The sequence below is a fragment of the Falco peregrinus genome, chromosome 10, assembly GCF_023634155.1.
Source record: "Falco peregrinus isolate bFalPer1 chromosome 10, bFalPer1.pri, whole genome shotgun sequence".
NCBI classification, from domain to species: domain Eukaryota; kingdom Metazoa; phylum Chordata; class Aves; order Falconiformes; family Falconidae; genus Falco; species Falco peregrinus.
In genome coordinates this window covers 16031129-16050209 of record NC_073730.1, presented here as the reverse complement: position 1 = coordinate 16050209, position 19081 = coordinate 16031129, and the positions used below count along the sequence as shown (strand labels likewise).

The 19081-nt window shown below is 38.4% G+C and overlaps 1 long non-coding RNA gene across 1 annotated transcript; it reads right to left on the bottom strand.

Annotated features, from left to right (window-relative positions):
- Nucleotides 1-339: 339 nt before the first annotated feature.
- On the bottom strand, nucleotides 340-19004 carry LOC114012133 (uncharacterized). The gene is made up of 3 exons (XR_003554417.2): nucleotides 18811-19004; nucleotides 18286-18609; nucleotides 340-1215 (listed from the first exon to the last, which is right to left on the bottom strand). It is a non-coding gene; the product is annotated as an uncharacterized LOC114012133 (long non-coding RNA).
- Between the last annotated feature and the right edge of the window lie 77 nt (nucleotides 19005-19081).

Sequence of the window (19081 nt, the reverse complement as noted above, 5' to 3'; positions counted from 1 at the left end):
TTATTTAACATTTTCTTGGGCAATGTGAGCCACGTTTTCTGCTCTTTGAGAAACTCATTACTGAATAACACATAAAAAAAATCAGGACCATTATTATTTTATGCATGTATATATAAATCTGAGAAAATAAAATTGCTGTACCTAAAAGAACAGTATATATTTTTAAATAGGATACTGATCACAGAAAGGTTAAGCGATGAGCTAACAGAACTGATTATTTCTGTCATCTTGCCTAGGTAAAATAATCCAACATGATACTTAAACGTCAATAAAGGACATGTGTAAAGCTTTGTGACTTTAGGTTATGTATATGGCATAAAAATACAGAGTACGAATCACTACATTGAAAACCAGAGTATTTTAATGATTTTATTCTGACAAAAGCTGTCAATGGCTTGCACTTACAGATCTGAATTATATATAAACAGAAAACTGCATTTTTAAGTAAAAATCAATAACCCGGCCCTAGCTGTTTATGTCCAAGTTATTACTGGTCCATTGGCACCTTAGCAGTATGGAACTGTGTTGGATAACAGCACAAATGAGAAATTGAAGTTGATGGGTTTGCAAACCTAGTGAATGGAAAGGTGATGTTGCCTGAGCTATGGCAGAATGCACTCTGGAGCCCCTCAGCTTTCTCCTGTGAATTAACTTGTCTTGATAGGAACACGTGGGGATTCCTTGTGAGTACCCCAGCTTGCCCCATGATTCGGAAAGATGGTGGTCCCTGCTTATGATGCTTCTGTGAGGAGACTTAGGCCACATGTCAGGTCAAGATGACTGCAGATAGAGTCCTTTTGCTTTGGCAGGCACTGCTGGTAGCTGCTCTGGGAAGATTAGTCCAAATAGGTAAGAGCCTGCGGGGAAGCAAATTCCATTCTCGTAGAACCAGAGGTCTTCACCAAGGGCAAGCTACAAACCTAGGCTGGTTCCTTCCTTGCCACCCTGGTACTGTTCTGCAGAGTGGCTTTGGAGACTACCTCTTCCGACAGACAACCTCCAACTCAGGATTTAGCCATGAAGCAGCATATAATCAAGAAAGCAGCACTGGCAATCTCCTTTAGTGTAGGAATGTGACTCCAGTGCTGATGGAGCATTTGCCATCGAGCTCCAGTAACTTCTTCCAACCAATAGAAAAATCTCTGAGGCAGGCTTGGCTGCCAAACATTACAGGCTTTGAAGTCTGCTGGCAGGTAAGAGCTGTATGTCAGTGACCTACAAAAACATCAAAAGGTATGTCAGGGAATGCTATTGTAAGGGCTGGAAATCTAAAAGAAAATCCTCAAAGACAGTATTAAAGGACTTCAAAGGTAGGAGATAAGTAGAAAATCAACAACACTGGTCAAAATCAGACAGAGAAACAAAAATTTTCTCTGACTTGAGTAGAAGTTAGAAAGGAAATGAAAGGGAGAAATATGTACTGCTTTTCAAGGTCACACGTGCACCTGTACTGTGTAAGCAACAGCTATCTTGTCTTCAAGGTGTATATATCAGTACACTCAGAATATAAATATATACAGTTAATGCCTCAAAAGGAGACTAATAATTGATACCCATATTTTTCTTTTTACTCACATATCTAAAGGTGCTTTATAATTTTTTTAACATAGTTTATCACAGTGTAGTGAGTATGTAATAGTGAAAGATACCATCGTTAAAGATCAGGTCCTTAATGTAATCTGCCCGAATCCAAATGTGGGACCTAAAAGACTCGAAGTGAAGGCATTAATGTAGGAAATTTACTCAGCTATGGATTAATCTCTATAGTATAAGGCTTTTTATACTCTCTGGTACTTTATAGCTTAACTAAGGATTTTTCAGCAATAAAAACCTAACATGAGAACATAGAATTTCTGTAGAAAGAACTTTGGAACTGGAAATAGGTAAGGCTTCAAAATAACGTCCAGGCTGCATAAGACCAAGAATCCAGTAAGACCAGTATCCTGCTTCTCATAATAGCCAGGAATGAATGCTTAACGAAGATATGAAACCCTGGACAGGAATATATAACACTTTCCCTGAGCTTCCAGCCATTTGCAGCTGAGAAACTTCCTCAGCCAAGCATAATTTCTTTATATCTAGTAATTCTCAGTAAAATCCTCTCCCACAAACTTGGGTAGTCCTCTCCTAAAACTAAACTTTTAGTAAACACAAATATCCTGTAGCAGGAAGCTCCCAGTTTTACAGACAGTGTGAATAATTACACCTTTTCCTTCCCCCCCCCCACTCCTTAATTTAATTTTCCTACTTTTGACGCTCGAAAGTCACGGCTACTGTACTGAGATACAGACTGGGTTTCTGAATCTGGCCTCTGCCACCAAACCTGTTCTGTGAAGACAGGCTGTATCAGGACAAGCTGCAGGAATGGTTCCTCCATCAATGCCCTTGTGCAATGAGTGAAACAAATCAGAAGGGAGAAGGAAATAGCAGCAGCATATCATCTTGAACATCAAAATGACCATCTGAAGACATTTTCAAGATGCATTATAGCACACTTGTGTGTGCTATGTGTGGTTTACCATGCTTCCAGAGCGCACAGGGCTGTAGTTAAAATTCCACTGATAATTTTTTTCCTTTTTGTGAAGTTCTGTTTTCAATTTTCAGTGTGTAGCAGTGTTACCAAATATGGGAGAATCTGCTACCATTCTGGACTTGTATCACTGCCTCTGCACTGGAGATGCATAACAAATGGATTTTTTTTCTATTGCAGTGATAAGTACCGATTCCCTGTAGCCTCCAGTGGACAGAGAAGCTTACAGGCACATTGTACAGTATGTCAGATTTTTTCTGCTTTGCTTCTATCCAATTAAAAAAGAAAGACCAAGCTGTGAAAAGGAATGTTGAATATATCAGATATAGTAAGAAGGGTTAAGCTGTTCAGATCACCTTACTTCAGATGCAACATAACAACCACCACCCCCGTCCCCCCAGGAGGAAAATAAACATTTCCCTTGTCCCTAGGGTGGCAGCAAGCCCTAACAAGGAAAAGCAGGACACATTCCTTCCTTCCTTCCTTTATAACTAGTCACTGAATTGCTCCCAACACATTCCAGATCTGGTAGGATAGCCTAATTGTCTTCACCTGGAGGCCACTGCTTGAATTCCTGTCAGTTAATATAACACCTATGGAGTGAGGCACTGTGATTTCTTTCTGATGAAAGTGGATTATGTACCCAGACCCATGGTCATGAGCAGTTTCACAGTTTCATTTGCATACAAAGTTTTAGAAGTTTCCTGGGTGTAGCTGTGCCTATAAAAGTTTGAGTCTGTAAGTGTCATCAAACATAATTCCTCCCTAAAGAATTAGAACAGATACATGGAAGATGCAGAACTGTTTATTGTAATAAGTTGTGGTTATGAGTGAAATCTTTAATTGCTTCCTTTACAATGAAAGGTCTGTGCAAAGAAGGGAATGCTGCTAGTTTGCTTTCGTTGGTGGTGAAATAGGGAAATTTCCGTAACAATTCCTGATCAAGTCTGCAGTATTACTCCATAAGGCAGTTGAAATTTTGCGATGTCAGACAGCAATTCTTGTCACAGGTTGTTATCAACCAGTATTCTGGGTCATAATTCCCCATTTCTGTAGTTACAGATACCACTCACACAGAATGTCAAGAGGAGCCCCAAGATTCAAATCTTAATTCAGTAGTAAACCAGCAAGTTTATCCCCTTTTCCAAACAAGTAGTTAGGCAATTAGACTAGAAAAATAAAAATATTTAAGCATACAGACTTGAAGTAATTTGTCATTGTTATGTACTTGTTCTATTCCTACCATCATTTCTGAAGCATTTTGTAATAAGCTTTGAAACCGCACTTGTCTTGCCTGCTTGTGTTCCAAGTGAAGCAAAATGTTAATATTGTTACAGAAAAAGACCCTGGAATAGCACTAAACACAGCTGTTTCCTAGAAAACATTTTGATAGTGTGGTGAGGCATCAGGGAGTTCTCCTAGACAGCAGCTTATCACAACAGTGCATAGACAGCCAGAACAAGTTTCAACATAGACCAGTCATGACGGTCTTTACTCGTATGTCCACTGCAGAAGTGAATATACAGTGACCAGAAGGCCTCTAAGGCTTGAAAATCATGGTAAACATAATGCTAAAAGCAGTAAAAATGTGCAAGACCACAACCAGGATGATAAGGAAGAATGAGAATATTAACAATTCTATTTTTACCCATCTTCACTGATTTATAAATTTCATTGAGTGGAATAATGATTTAATGCAAGACTTCTGACAGCAAAATGAGAGAATTACATAAGTGGGACACAAGTACAGAGGGGAAAGACAAAAAAAAAATCTGAATAAGGAAAGGTATCTGTTTTACCAATGCTGTCCTGATATACCCCTAACTGTTAATCTAATCTGAACTAGCTTGAAAGCTTGTATGAACTAGAGCTTTGAATTCCCATGGATAAAGAAACAAATACTGCTTTTCGAAAACTGCATATAGTTATCATATGTTGCATATTCTTACGTATATCCTGTATCAACAAATCTATATTATGGGTTGTATTCAGATACTGGAAGCTATAGCTCTCAATCCTGTAGCTGCTTGTGATTAATTTCAAAATAAACCTGAGAGACAGAGGGGTCTTAAACATCTACAGGGCTCCTATTACAGTGAAATTAATGGTATTGTTTTCTTCTTAAGCTCAAAAGACTAAGTTCTGTGGCAAACAAAAAAAAGCATTTGACAGTGTTAGTCGCTTTATTTTAAAGATCACTCTCTGCATACCTATATGAGCTACTCAGTTATATAGGCATTTTAGGAACTTTCTTCTTTCTTTATGTAAAGAACGTTAACGCACCACAGGAAAGGAATGGAATACCTGCTTCTCAGATGTCTTATACAAATATGTTTCTTCATTGCTCCCATAACTCCTGAAGCATTCCCCAAAGTAGACCAACAAAGGCTGGTTTAACTACTAGGACAGCAGAAGGACTATTCTTATGAAATACACCTTTGGTAAATTAAACGAAAAATCAAGAGATCTGTAGATTATTAGCTCCGTAGTTCACTACTAATATTATTTCTGCACAGCATGTTTTACAGATGTTCCATAAAGACAAAGTTATGAAGGCAAAGAGGGCTATGCTGTTTCACCAGCGACAAGCCCCCACTGTACAGATGTTCACTCTGTAGTTAGCCCGCAGACCCCCTCACCTCTAGCACATACCCGAGCTTCAGGAATGAAGATGAGATGAATACAGATCAAGAAAATAACAAACCTGACTGTAGGATTTAAGTTAGCTGTCAAGATTAGAGCAAATACAGATACTGCCGGCCGTTAAGTGTACAGTATTTGCACGGATTATTTCCTTTAGCATTTACTTTTTCCAAGTGTTCTTAATCAAATGTAACCTTACGGCACCATCCTGCGGCACGCTGGCTAACTGCACGGCTCCCGGCGGCGCCTTCCCCGCTGCGCACCGGCTGCTCGCTCTCGAACACTGGTGGAGCAGAGGAGAGTTCAGAACTTGAGTTTCATGTCTTTTCTGTGACCAAGCATCACATCTGCTGCTCTAGTAAACTTTTACCTTATCCGTGGGAAAGTGGTTTGAAGGGAAAACAGTGTTCCCTACTATCCTAAAATCGATTCAAATATACTCAACCCTTGGCAAGTATGATTAACACAAATAAAAAGTAGAAGTGGGAGATATGTGTTTGAAGAATTAAAACTCGGATTGGATGGGCTGAAAATCTTCATCCCAAAATCCTGAAACAAACTAGACTAAGACTACTGTGGGGTCGGTTCTGTGGGAAATATTTCAAATAAATACATAAAGTCAGGGTAGTATACGATTGTAGAACAGGCAACGCGGTATGACTGCATAAAGGAGGGAGAGGACAGAAGTGATTCATGTCTGAAAGGTCTCTGAATTTGACCTGAGTTGTCTGTAATAATTTGAAGCAAATAGCGAAGTGGTGAATAATCAGATGTAAAAGTAGACAAGACTACCACACCTGGCTGGCTGTTTTTCCAAAATAACTTTATTTTCTAGGCAAAGACAATGTGACACACTTCATTTAAGTGAATATTAATAAAAAATATTATGTAGTGCCACTCAGAAATTTATTAATGAAGCTGGCAAAGTTGGTAATTTTTATAAGGGTTATAATATATGCAACAAACTGGCAAAAAGTGGTAAGGTACTGAATGATTTTGGAACAGTGAACCCAGCTAGAAGAAAGCTATTAGATTTTAATATAGTCATTAATGACCTGCCATAGATGTTACCAGTGCTCTGTTGACAAAAAAAAATATTAGAAGGTATCATTTATACAGGATGATGACAAATGTGATACAGTTGTAAAAACGTCAGGATCTACTTATACCTGAGGTACTTCCTGCAGAAATAGGAGTGACACTGATAAGACTTTAAAATGGAATATTCAAGTAAATCAATATACAGAAAATAGACACGACACAGACATGTGCAGAAATGACTACTGAGGTGACCAAGGGAAGAAAAACAAAGGCTGAGTAATATTAGATGTGATCGTTGCATATAAATCTGTCAACTGAAGAGGGAGATCTGCTTAAGTGAAAGGGCAATGATGATGAACAAACCAGTTTAAACTGTCTTTTATAAATTAAGATTGGAATTTAGGAGAGATCCTAACCTACAGCAGTGAGTTTCTAGAACAGATTTCCAATTGGAACACGGGGACAAAACTTTCAATGGTGATCTAAACAAAGAAATGAGGTGATACAGTGCCTCCAATACCAGGAACTGGACTTGATCCACATCTCTTTCAAGTCTATGTTATTCTTATAATTATTCTGAAGATGAATTAGTTGTGCCTTTCTACAAATATCACCCTAGAATGTGAATTTATTAGCTTTACACTATTTGTGTTTTAGCCCCCAATTGACTTGAAAACTTCTGGGGAGAAAACCAGACTTATACAGCATGATAAGCATAGCACCACTCTCCAGTGCTAATCCTGAACAAACTGTCCTTCAGGAAATGTCATTGAGTCTTCCATAAGCTGTCAGCCCAGTCTCACCTGCGGTGGATCAGAGATTTCCCAGATGACCATATCCACTAAAGACTGGTTGGATACCTTAACTTATTAGAGCCAGCTAAGAAGAAGCTGAATGCTACCTTCAAAAGGTAAGAATGTAGTTAAAGAAGATATTTATACTGGAACGGCTATACAGTGAATGGTCACAAGCATAGTGAAATTTCTGGGTTTATGGCATAGGTTCATTTATAGTTTTGTGCCATTATTAGGTTCTTGTGTACATTATGATTGCCTTGGAAGAGCAAATAAAAAAAAATCCACAGCCAAACTGGCTATGGAAAGAGCTAGTTTGGCTTTGCAACCCAAGTACTCACTAACATGTATACAGCAAATCCGAGTTCTTTTGCAGAACACTGTTTTTATTAATCAGTATCTGGGAGGAGGAAAACTAGAGTAACTGTGTTTTGGGTGGGTGTTAGAGTATTTATTGCTGCTGGAGGACACTATGTAGCTTTAAAGCAAACCTTAGAGCACTTTAATCCTTATTCTCATGTTTGCTCCACTTTTTTATTAGTTCTCTTGCAATTTGTGCTATTTTATTTTAGTTCAGTGATGGAATTCTGAAAACAGTAAATTCCAAAAGCACAAGTGAAAATACCCTCAAAATGTTAGCACTATGTTCACTGTAGGACTACATTTTGCATTCAAAAGAAAGATGATGAATTTAGAATTTTTTGAGAAGAACCTTAATTTGGATCATTGTCCAAAAGTCTGGAAGATGAATTAAACTTTATTGAACCAGTGAGGTAATGCTTATGTGACCACAACTGAACGCAATGAAGTTGGAGTCTAAGACTTGTTACTGTGAATGGGAGGTCCCATTATTCACCTCTAGAACTTACAAGGAACAATCATTATTACTTTAAATTACAATTGTAGTAACCACCCCCCTTTTCTCTTTCCTCCTTCTCTAGACTTTTCTTGTTTGTTTTAACCTTTTCTTCTGAGATCCCTATTACTACTTTCCTCGACGCAAGGTAGGAGTAAGTGCTCTGCTTTCCTTAAGAGCCTATGTTATTCAGGCACATACTCTTTTCCTCATGGATATTCTCCTTCCAGCAGCAGAGAGAGCACAGGCTATGGTTGTACTACGTTGCTACACAAACCTTATTTCTGTTACGAATAAAGGTTTCAGATTTTTGTTACTGAGAAAATCTTGGGAAAAGTAGAGACACATGTTTCTTAAGATGTAAAGGTCTCTGGAATTGGAACAACTGCTTTAAGCTGCGAGATAGCACAAAAGATAACCCTGTTGAATATCGATTTGAGAAACGGCAATTTCAATTGTACCTGAAGTAAACTCTGCAAAATGTGCCTGCAAGAACTACTCGGCCCCTGTGTGTCTTGATCTCTTGCCTGCTTTTAGCAGTTTTATTCATCCTCCTCCTATGCAGGACTACAGGGCTTCTTGGACTGAAAGATATTTCAACAATGCAATCTGGACCACATAACTGCTCTGCTGCTCGTTTACCCTGGTAGTCATACGATTTAAGCCCTAGGATTTACAATTTCAGATTACAAAAAGAAATATATATTAAGGGTAAAGATTAGGGCACAGACATTTCTGAAGGTCAAATGTATGCACAACTAAGTTTAGGAAAAGAATTAGAAGCATTAAGTTAATATTTCTTCTTCCTTAGTTATCATACACAGCTATGAAAGGTGTGGTCCATATGTAGTATTTGGTTACTTCTGCTGCCTGTTTATGCTATTGTCATCAAGTTAGTGTGAGATAAACTAGCGTGTGAACGTTCAGTGCATTAACTAAGTTGTGATAATAACACAGAAACATGTCTTTACTTGTGGTAAAAACTCACTCTCATCTTATTTCAGATAACAGGGCAACTGGCAGTTGACATTTGACTTGGAATGATGTAATTTGGATGATTATTTACTTAATAGTTAAAACTGTGTACCTTCTATTTATATATTCTGCATTAAGATGGACTGTGTGGGTTCAGTCTTGCTGAGCTGGAGCAAAGAATCCTGCCCTACCTTATAAACTCTGCCTTAGCTGGCAGGCGAGAGGGTGAGCTTTCAGCTGCGGCTTAGGGTGTAGCTCTATGTAGGAAGGAACAGAGAATTTTCTCACGTTGGTTAGAGACATACAACTTTATGCCTTAAGGCAGAAGAGTAATAGCATTTTTTTTTCGTTCCGCCAGAACGGGATAAAACTTTGCCATTTATTTTTTCTATGAAAGAAAGGTAAATTTATTTTCTATACCAAAAAAATGTGCATATGTATCTGTGTATTATGTTTCTGTGTATTTATATATACACATGCACACATATGTATATTTACCTACATACAGAAACTTCCACCATTTTTTTCTAAAACAGGTTAAACACTGGCCTATATAGCATGAGGGCAACTGTCATGATGGCTATCACATTTGGACAGTTATGTACACTATACTCCCTGGTGAATTCAGTTTCAAATTTTAATTTCCAGTGGACATGAGCCACACTAGAAAGCCCTGTAAGCAGTATCTTTACATGCTGAACAAGTTAAAAGACGTTTAACAGCAAGCACTGTCTTCAGTACTAGCAATCTATGTAACTTCTCCTAGTGATCTGGCTTTAAATGTACTGTTTATCAGTAGTATCACAAACTATTAGTAGTAGCAAGATGTAATATTAATAAATTAGCAGCAAAAATTATTTGTTGCAGATATTAGCAGCAATATGTAATATTAGTATGTAGTAGTAATAATAATAACATGTAGTAACATGTTTCTAAAAAAATAGAAAAAAAATAAAATAAATAAGTAGAACACCAACAGTCTATTTCTATATATATTCATGGAGAGGAGCTTCATATCTTTTAAAATTTTTACTGTTTTCTTCACATTCTTCAGGGGTCTACTTTCTGTCTCCTCCTCTGCTGTTATTGATCCTATGCTTATTTAACAAAAGCCTACTTGTTTCATGTTTCTGAATTTTACTCATTAAATTACATATTTTGTTACCTATTCTGCAATATGTATTAGGAACATATTTCTTCCTGCATGCTCCATACAACTAAGAGGTTCACTACGTTAATAACCCTGCTGCCCTGGCCTTTTTCATAGCTCTCATTCTTTGCTGAAGACCATCTGGATGATCCTGAAGGTACCCTACAGTCCTGATTTTTATGATTCTATGATCTTTAATCAACACTGAGATCTAGTCTCTCTTGGTTTCCTCAATCAAATTTAAAGATCCACCACTTCTGTACAGTTCCACTACATTCTCTATTTTCTTATCACTGGACAAGCGTCACCATTCACGAGTAGCACCTTTCCTCATTGCTTCCTACTCTGTTACCAATGCATTCTGTTTCAAAACTGTGAGTAAGTTCAAATGCTTTGGGAGAGGAAGAAGGCAACTAGATCCTATCTACTGAGAGATTTTTGGATTCAAAGATTACAGATCTAAACCAACACCTCAATTATGGCAACTACTGGAAGCCAGAGCATGCACCTTTTTGCAGAAAAAAACCACCCACCTTTTTTTCAGAAAATGCTACTAAGTAAAGCATCTGGATTCTGCACGTGTGTCTTCTGGGATAGTCCCAAATAAGTCTGCCACAAAAGTAGTCTAAAACTTCTCAAGAAACTTGAATCAAGGCTGTATCAGGATTAAACCTTTAATTATATGCCTTCATGTTTTTAGCCCAGTATTGCTGCTTCATTCAGTGACTAGATAGTTATTCAGTATTCATTTGTAGTATTAAATTAATTTGTAATCAGTATCTAGCATTAGACTTTAATGAACATCATCCAAATATAATGCAAAATTTAAAAATATATTATTAAATGCTAAGTATTTTTTAAAATCCTATGTTTGGGTTTTTTTAAACTGCTATTTTAAAGAAAGCTCCACCTAACTGCAACACTTAGTAGCACAGAACACTTTGGCAAATACAGCTCTGATGTATCTCATGATATTCCGGAAAAAATGGGGGAAAATGCAATTATAGGCCAATTTTGAATGTGTTAGATAACTTACCCTGGGGCAGCATCCTACAGTGATTCTGTGACAGAGTTAAAGTGATAGTTCAGATCACTTTATCAGCATTTATCTGCCTTAGCTACAGAACTGTCATTTTTCTTCCCATCATCACCTGCCTCATACGCTATGTCTCAGAATTTTCGTAATATACAACAGAGCAGGCTTGTAGGCAACAGCCTACTTACCTATACAATCCTAATCCAGTACAGGTTCATGCAAGAAGGGAACTGGATTTTTTTTGCCTGCAGAAAAGGAGGCTGAGGGGAGACTATCGCTGTCTATAACTACCTGAAAGGAGGTTGTAGCAAGGTGGGTGCCAGTCTCTTCTCCCAAGTAACATGCGATAGGACACAAGGAAAAGGCCTCAAGTTGTGCCAGGGAAGGTTTAGATTGGATTTTAGGAAACATTTCTTCACCAAAACGGTTATCAAGCATTGGAATAGGCTGCCCAGGGAAGCAGTTGACTACACCATGCCTGGAGGTGTTTAAAAGACTTGTAGGTGTGGGACTTAGGGACATGGTTTAGTGGTGGACTTGGCAGTGTCAAGTTTACAGTTGGACTCAATGAACTTAAAGGTCTTTTCCATCTTGAATAATTCTATGACTCTAAGAACTGCACTCCCAGTCAAATATTTTGCCATCATGTTTCCCTCGTCTCCTCCACCATGAATTGCTAGCCCAGGTACCACAGGCACCTGGTCCAGCCAGTTCCATCTCACATCTCCTCATTAGATTTAAGTTGCTTTCTTTCAGCCTTTTTCTTCTCCAGTCAATTAGCTCTAAATCCCTCCTTTCTGTTTTGCTCAGTAGCTCCATGTCATCCTCCTGTTTTGCAACACACATCCTGGTCTGCTTTTCTTGCCTAATCATTTAATTCCCTCCCAGTATCAGGATCATTGTTCAGCCTGTCTAATCTCCTTGCTCAACTGGTCTCTAGGTCCTCCTTCCACTAGCTTCCTGACCCGAGGTGGCTCAGCCTCCCTTCTTAAATACTGTCTTGCTTAGCCACTCTAGTTTCTGTAGCCCTTCTTCACTGATTCCTTGTCAAGCCATTTATTTCTCTTCCACTCTCAGTCTTGGTTCATCCTAATGCATTTCTTTCATCCCTTATCTGGTTTTATCCCCCTGCATTCAGATCGGTGGGATCATTCCTAAAGCCAAAACCTGTTGCCTGTGCTCAGTCCCCATGCATAGCTGCATTTTGGTATAAAACACCCATTGCAGGAAAAGCCTTCGAGCTTGCATAGTAGATGACTGCTTAGTCTGTATGGAGGAAGGTTGCAGAGACTTGGATAATATGATCTGTAAGGAAACTGATGGTGCATGATCTGAATATACAAAATGATGGAATCTCCAGCCCTGTTGGTAGCCCAAAGCCAAGAATTGTTACAGAAGGCATACAAATCCATTTTTCAAAAGTCAATACTTCGGCAGTGTGAAGGAGCAAGTGAAAAGCCTGTTCTATAATGCTATATGGATACCATGTACGACCTCTTATTAGTGTATAAGAGCAGACCATTAAGCTCCTAGAATGCTGAATGACTCTGACATGGTTAATGAGAAGGGCTGCTATAATCACTATCAACTTACGAAACAATGGGTGGAGATAGGAGTTCAATTTTAGAAACCCACTTCAAGTTACCACATTGCTTCTCCACCTTCTACCTTTCCTCAGCTAGTGTGTAGCAAAATGATAATCGAGTCTGACTGTTAATAGATGCAAAGTATTGCATACAGAGGAGAAATGATAATTCTACTTCAATTCTCAAAAAAAAAAAAATATCTGAACTATATTGACTCAAAACAATGATTAAGAAATACTGTACTTGCCAAGGATAGAAGTTTATTGTGTAAAAAGTGCTGAACACTAAATAGTTTAAAAGTCTCCATAGTGAGACAAAGTAGGAGAGAGTAGTTTCCAGGAATGTGCCAATAGGGAGAAGAGTTTTGCAGAGTCTAAAAACTGGACCCTCACTATTGATCTTTCATGGTGATCAAATAAGAATAGATCTGGACACATAATATATTAAAATCCTTGTTCTGTATATTAGCATCCGTTCTACATTACCGATGTTAAAAACATACTGTTTCTAAAGAACACATCACCGTAATATACATTTGTGGCCACAGCTGCTGGAAAACAGAAAGATGGGTCTGATGAAGTCATTAAGGTTTAAACTTAATGTCTGATACCTGTTGGCCAAATATGAGAGAGGGATATGAATCCTTTCTAAGGCGTTAAAACAATTCAAGCTTCATCACCTGGAATAAGAAGGAACCATAGCATAAACAGTGATGATGACACTGCTTTTCAAAAGTTATGTGTCTCTTGTATAAGCTAGTCTTTGCCAAATTGCAGTCTGCATTGCAAAGCATGGTGATAAAGCACAATGACCTAAAAGCTTGTTACATTTCCGTAATATATTGAAACTAATTTATTTTTCCATTGCTTCATTCTTGGAAATAATTGGACCACATTGGCATGACATCTTTTATGAAATAAATTAATATCCAAGCCAAGGCAGAAAATTTCTGCCAACTTTCAGTTTGCATCATTATAAATCAGCAAAGATATAAACAGCTGAAAAGCACTACTTATAAAGGAATTGTGGCGCAATCTCAATAAAAGAATTACAGCTCTACCTAGGAAACAGGACTCAGTTGTAAACCTATTTTAAATGCTTTTGTTTAAATTACTGAATTCAGATATCAAACTTGACTCCTTGAATTTGCTAATATCCATTTCTTTGTTCGTGAATTTGTTCATTAATGCCTTTTGGGTAAAACATTCCTTAAAAACTTCCTTCATTTTTCTCACTTTTTCATGGAAAAGAGAACTGTTTTTTAACCAAGCATTATTCTAAGTATGATAGGAAGTTAACATTGATGACTTCTCTGGTCTTCTACTTTATGTATTTAATAAAACAGAAAACAACACAATACTTGAGATAAGCTAGAAATAAATGTTGGCTTTCAGATAATCAAACGGTGTCAAAATCAAACTGAGCTGTGATTCACTTCAGGAAAAAATGGAACAAGCTAAACAGGAACATTTAGTTTCAGTTACCATTTTTCTACCCACTCACTTAGTCCAAACTAGGTATGCAAGTGAAGCACAAAATTCTAACTGACACTGTTAAGAAATGCAGAGTACTGCATTTTGGAGGGAAAAAACTAATTCTGTATTTATTTCACACAGATTGTCCAACAATATTGACTCATGAAAGGAGTATCAGCATTCTAAGTATGGACAGCTCAGTGAAGACGTTTTTCTGTAAAACAGTCAAAACCAGAAACCAACTAATAGGAAAAGCAAATGAAAACAGCAGGCAAAATAAAACTGAATTCTTACTACAAATCTGTGCTTTGCTCTCATCTGAAATAGTAGGTGCGCTTTCTGGACCAGCAGACTATGAGTAATTATAGTACTTAATGACAACAAAAATTAGAATGCGTGTCAAACACTGTACTTTAGAACTAAACCAGTGTGTAAATGTTTGAAACACATTAACATCCACATAGTAAGATCCACTATGAAAGCAGATATGTGGAGTCTATACTGCTCTTATGTATGATACTATCAATGTACAGACAGGAGACAAGATAATTTCTGAGTCTAGTCTTATAGTGGTAATTCCTATGTACTTCCACATTTTCACCTGGAATTTTAAATTTATGAGATGTGCTTACAAAAAATGAACTGCCACCTTGTATTTTGGAAAGGCATGAGGTATTAAGTAGCGGTAAGGGTTGTTTTTATAGAGGATAGATCATAGTCACATTAAAAAAACAGGCGTATACAGCAAAAAATACAGTCAGAAATCAAGGAAATGCAGAAAGTAGAATTCTGTGTAGCAATTAAACTCTTGTGGGTTGTCGTGTCAATTAGTGAAGATGAGAACAAATACTCCCATCCCCATACAGTGGGAAAGTAAGGCAGTGATGGCACAGAAAGTCTGCAAACATCAATATATTTAAAAGCTGATGCTCTGTACATCCTAAGCTCTCAAAGCTTTTTTTTTTTCCTACACACCCCTTCTCCCAGATTTTACTTTCTGCTCAGGAAGACTCCTTCTTGCATCTTAAGCTCCTGTAACATCCCAGTCATCTGGGAGGCATGCAGGAGGTGGGTAAGAAAAGGGCAAGAACAAGAGAAAACACGAGGTACAAAGAAATGGAAGCATATCTTCTCTTTCTGTTCTGCAGATCAAAGAAAGTTTATGTCCATTTCAATTTCACCCTGTAGGCCCCACTCTGAAGATCAAACCTGTGTTATAATCAGCATATGTTTCATGGAGGTGGAGGCTTATGGATTTTGAGTGGCTGATACCATATCCATACTGTTTCACCCACACTGGAGTTTCAAGTTGTATGAAGTGACTAAACATACAAGGATTCCATTTGGTTGATATTAGCTGTATTAATGAGGCTGTCATTGGGAATATTCTGTATCATTATTCATATATACACATATATGAACTGATACATAATTAAATGTAGCTCAACTTCAGAGGTATAATTTCCTTCTGTTAGAAATCAAGCAACAAACATGCTCTGATATAGCACTTCAGTAGAATGTCAAAACCTTATCACTTAATGGTGATGACTGCATTAACAGAGCAGTTCATTAATTTCCCTGCAAACCATGCCAAATTCTACAACTAAGAGATACACCTAAAAGATAACACAGATTTCACAAAAAAGACCACATCAATCCCTGGAACTGTCCTTGCTCCACTAGTTACTAAGTTTTCAAGAATCATAGTACTTTACGTAGCATTAAACAAGTGACCAATCTTACCGAATGTATATGGACTTAAAAATTAAGCAAGTGCAAGCCTACGGAATGGAGACCAGCACTATACAAACTACCTTCACACTTAACATACATGGTACAGTTTGTACCTTACAGCTTACCTCAACTTACATAAATTAATCTCACTCTTCTGCCACCTTTCACAACATTTGTAAATTGCTCTTCATGATACTAATATGTTACATTGGACCTAAAATAAACAACATGATTTTTCATTTAATTATTAGATGATATGTTGTTCTCAGAATATAGCTGGGTGTTGTATGCCAAGTGCCAACAGCAAATAATACAGGTTCTTCCTGTTCTGAGAGAAACCAGATCAGGGCATCTTCTTATTTGTTAAGCTAGACTCCATTTAAAAAAAAAAAGTATTCACATAACTATTAGTGGGGCAAAATATACACTCCATAACAATTTTTTATATTCCTGACTTTGACTTCTTAAAACTTGACTGGATAAAATCAAGATTGACTGAGAACATAACTTGAGAATCTGAACTGTTTAGCGATTTTATTACTGCTTTTTATTAAGTAGACTTTTTTTTAAAAAATATGTGAAATTGAAGAACTGCTTAGGCAGAAAGATACTGCTGCTTAACACTTCAGACACAGGACCATAGCCTAACACTCACTGTTATGAGATCTGACGTCCATTATAGGGTTTTAAGGCTTTAATAGCAAATATGTGTTTTAATTCCTACAGGCTTCAGTCTTCCAGAGTACACTTTCTGGTTTAAATAGCTTGCTTTCTATGGATATTCTTACATATTTGGTAAAAAGTTTGAACCATTGGACCATCTTAAAACCACAGTTGGCAATTTGATGTTGCTTCTTCAGAGAAACTACACACAGGATTATTAATACAGGTGACAGGCATGGTACTCTTTGCTTTGTTTTCCTCCAAACTACCTTTCCACCTCTAGCTTTTACATTTGAAATAATTTGAATTAATGTTATTGTTATTTGCTACCTTGGAAAACTCTCACAGCTGACTTGTACAAGGAACACCAAGAAAACAAAATTGCTGCAACATACAAAGTATTAAAATGCAGCAGATTGCAGAACAAAGTAGGAGCTTTTGTCACAAAAGCATTTAATCAGTGTGGGTGATTTTATTGAGGATACGCTTAGCCATGAGTGTTGTTGGAAACTGATGAAATAATGGATCTATAAAAACCTCATGGTTTGAACTAAGTCCCCATTTATCAATCATGCTAACAAAGTTATTCTGAAAAAAGGCAACATGCAAGAGTGGAGGCCGTAGAAGAAACAGTGGAGGACTGGATGCAAGAGACAAGTTTCTTAGAAAATGACAGGTGTGTGTGAAATTATTTAAAGACAAGTTAAAAGAGAAAATATGTAATAGGACATGTATTGGCTAGCCTCAGAGAGTGGGATAAGGACACACTGCAAAAGACAAACAGAGCAGAATGCAAGTCATGCTGTCATGCAAACAACAAAGGTCAGCAAGGCCCAAATGAACGGACATTGTATGTAAACAGAGTTAGACTGTATTAGATAGCTAGTTCTGTTGAAGGGTACGATGAACCTAAGCATAAGGACAGAAGAGGCCTTGTAAAGAAATGTGTAGTAATATAGCACTCTTGGTCTCTGCACATATTGACATCAAAAGTAGCAGCAAAACTGTACTTCAAAGATTCAGTAAACCTGAAAACTTGTAGAAAAAATCACTTTTGTAATGATCTGAATATAAAAAGTTTAATTTGATGAAGAAACTAGCTCTTTTTAGGTTCTCACATTTACCTACTGCCAAAGTATCTAAGATTTAAAAAAACTAAGACATTTTTACAAACATTCATCTTATAAAACAAGATTAATTTATTAATGCTGTGTAATTCTGTTGCATATTTTCTTGAGGATCAGAAACAGTGTGTATATGATCCCCCGCCCCCAACACCAATGTACAGCAGGTATTGTGAAGAAGGGAGATTACCGATTTGTTCAAGGTCACAGAACAAGTGCCAGAGAACTAGATTCAGTAGTCCTGATATTTGGTATTTTGAGACCCCAGCTTTTACATCAAAACATAAATTTGCCCCCAAATGCCTGATGATACCAATGATGGGGAGGGGGAGAGGGAGAGAGAAAGAAAAGTGTATGTGGTGATTCACAATGAAGAAACAGGGATTACTTCTCATCGAACTGTAGCTTTGGCCCTGCTACTCCAGGCAAACACATCTGAACGAAATAGGAATGTTGTAAATGAACTGACCTATGCACACACTTTTATAGTCGTTAACAAAAGCATAACGTTCAAAGGTATTCAAACATTTTTAAAAGCCTGTATTAAAACCTCTTCTAGACTAAAAATAGAGACATCGATCCTAACCACCTTTTGATCTACATTTAAGTTTGACCAGATCGTTTTGTCATTTCAGTGTTAACTATTGCACTGATAAAGGCTGTAAAGATATAACTGACCAGTTCCTGTAGAAAGTCCAGCCACTTCATATAGGTTATCATGGGTCTTTCTGAGGGATATGCTTGGCCACTGGGGAAGATCAGTCTCAATACAGTTACACTGGCATGGGTGTTTTTGCTGATACATCTCGACTTGGCACACTGTTACTAACTCTGCTGGAAAAAGCACCTGTGTGACTGGTTTTGCAGGAGGCGGCTGGCTGGTGCCTCCCGCCGTGCCTGGCCTGGCGCTGCCGCTGACAGGGATGGTTTTCCTGGACTTACACAGGTGACAACTCATTCCGCCCTGTCTGAAAGTCAACCTTGGCAGCTCCCCTCACGGCCCTAAAAAAAAACACAAGAAAGACAGCATGGCAACGCTTGCACCAGAGTCTCTCTTAAAGGTTTATTTCCTATTGTCTCCGCGTTGATATGGCATTCATCATTCACACTCAGAAATCACACTGTACCCCTGCACAAAGACCCCTCACCCCGTGAGAGCGGATGACCGGAGCCCCACGGCAGGGGGTGCCAAGCCAAGGGTACCTGAGAAAAGTAAGGCGGAGGCGCAGGGGGCCACCAGGCCCCACAGCCCCTCCCGGCCTGGACAGCCGCCGGCGGCCTGAGGGGAAGCGCGGGGGGCCAGGCCCCACAGCCCCTCCCGGCCTGGACAGCCGCCGGCGGGCGGAGGGGGAGGCGCGGGGGCGCGCCCGCTGGGGTGGGACACGGGGGGGCGCGTTCATCAGCGCTGCCGCTGTTGCACAAGCTGCCCGCGCCGCCGGCTCCCCAGGCGCGGCCCGGCCCGGCCCGGCCCGGC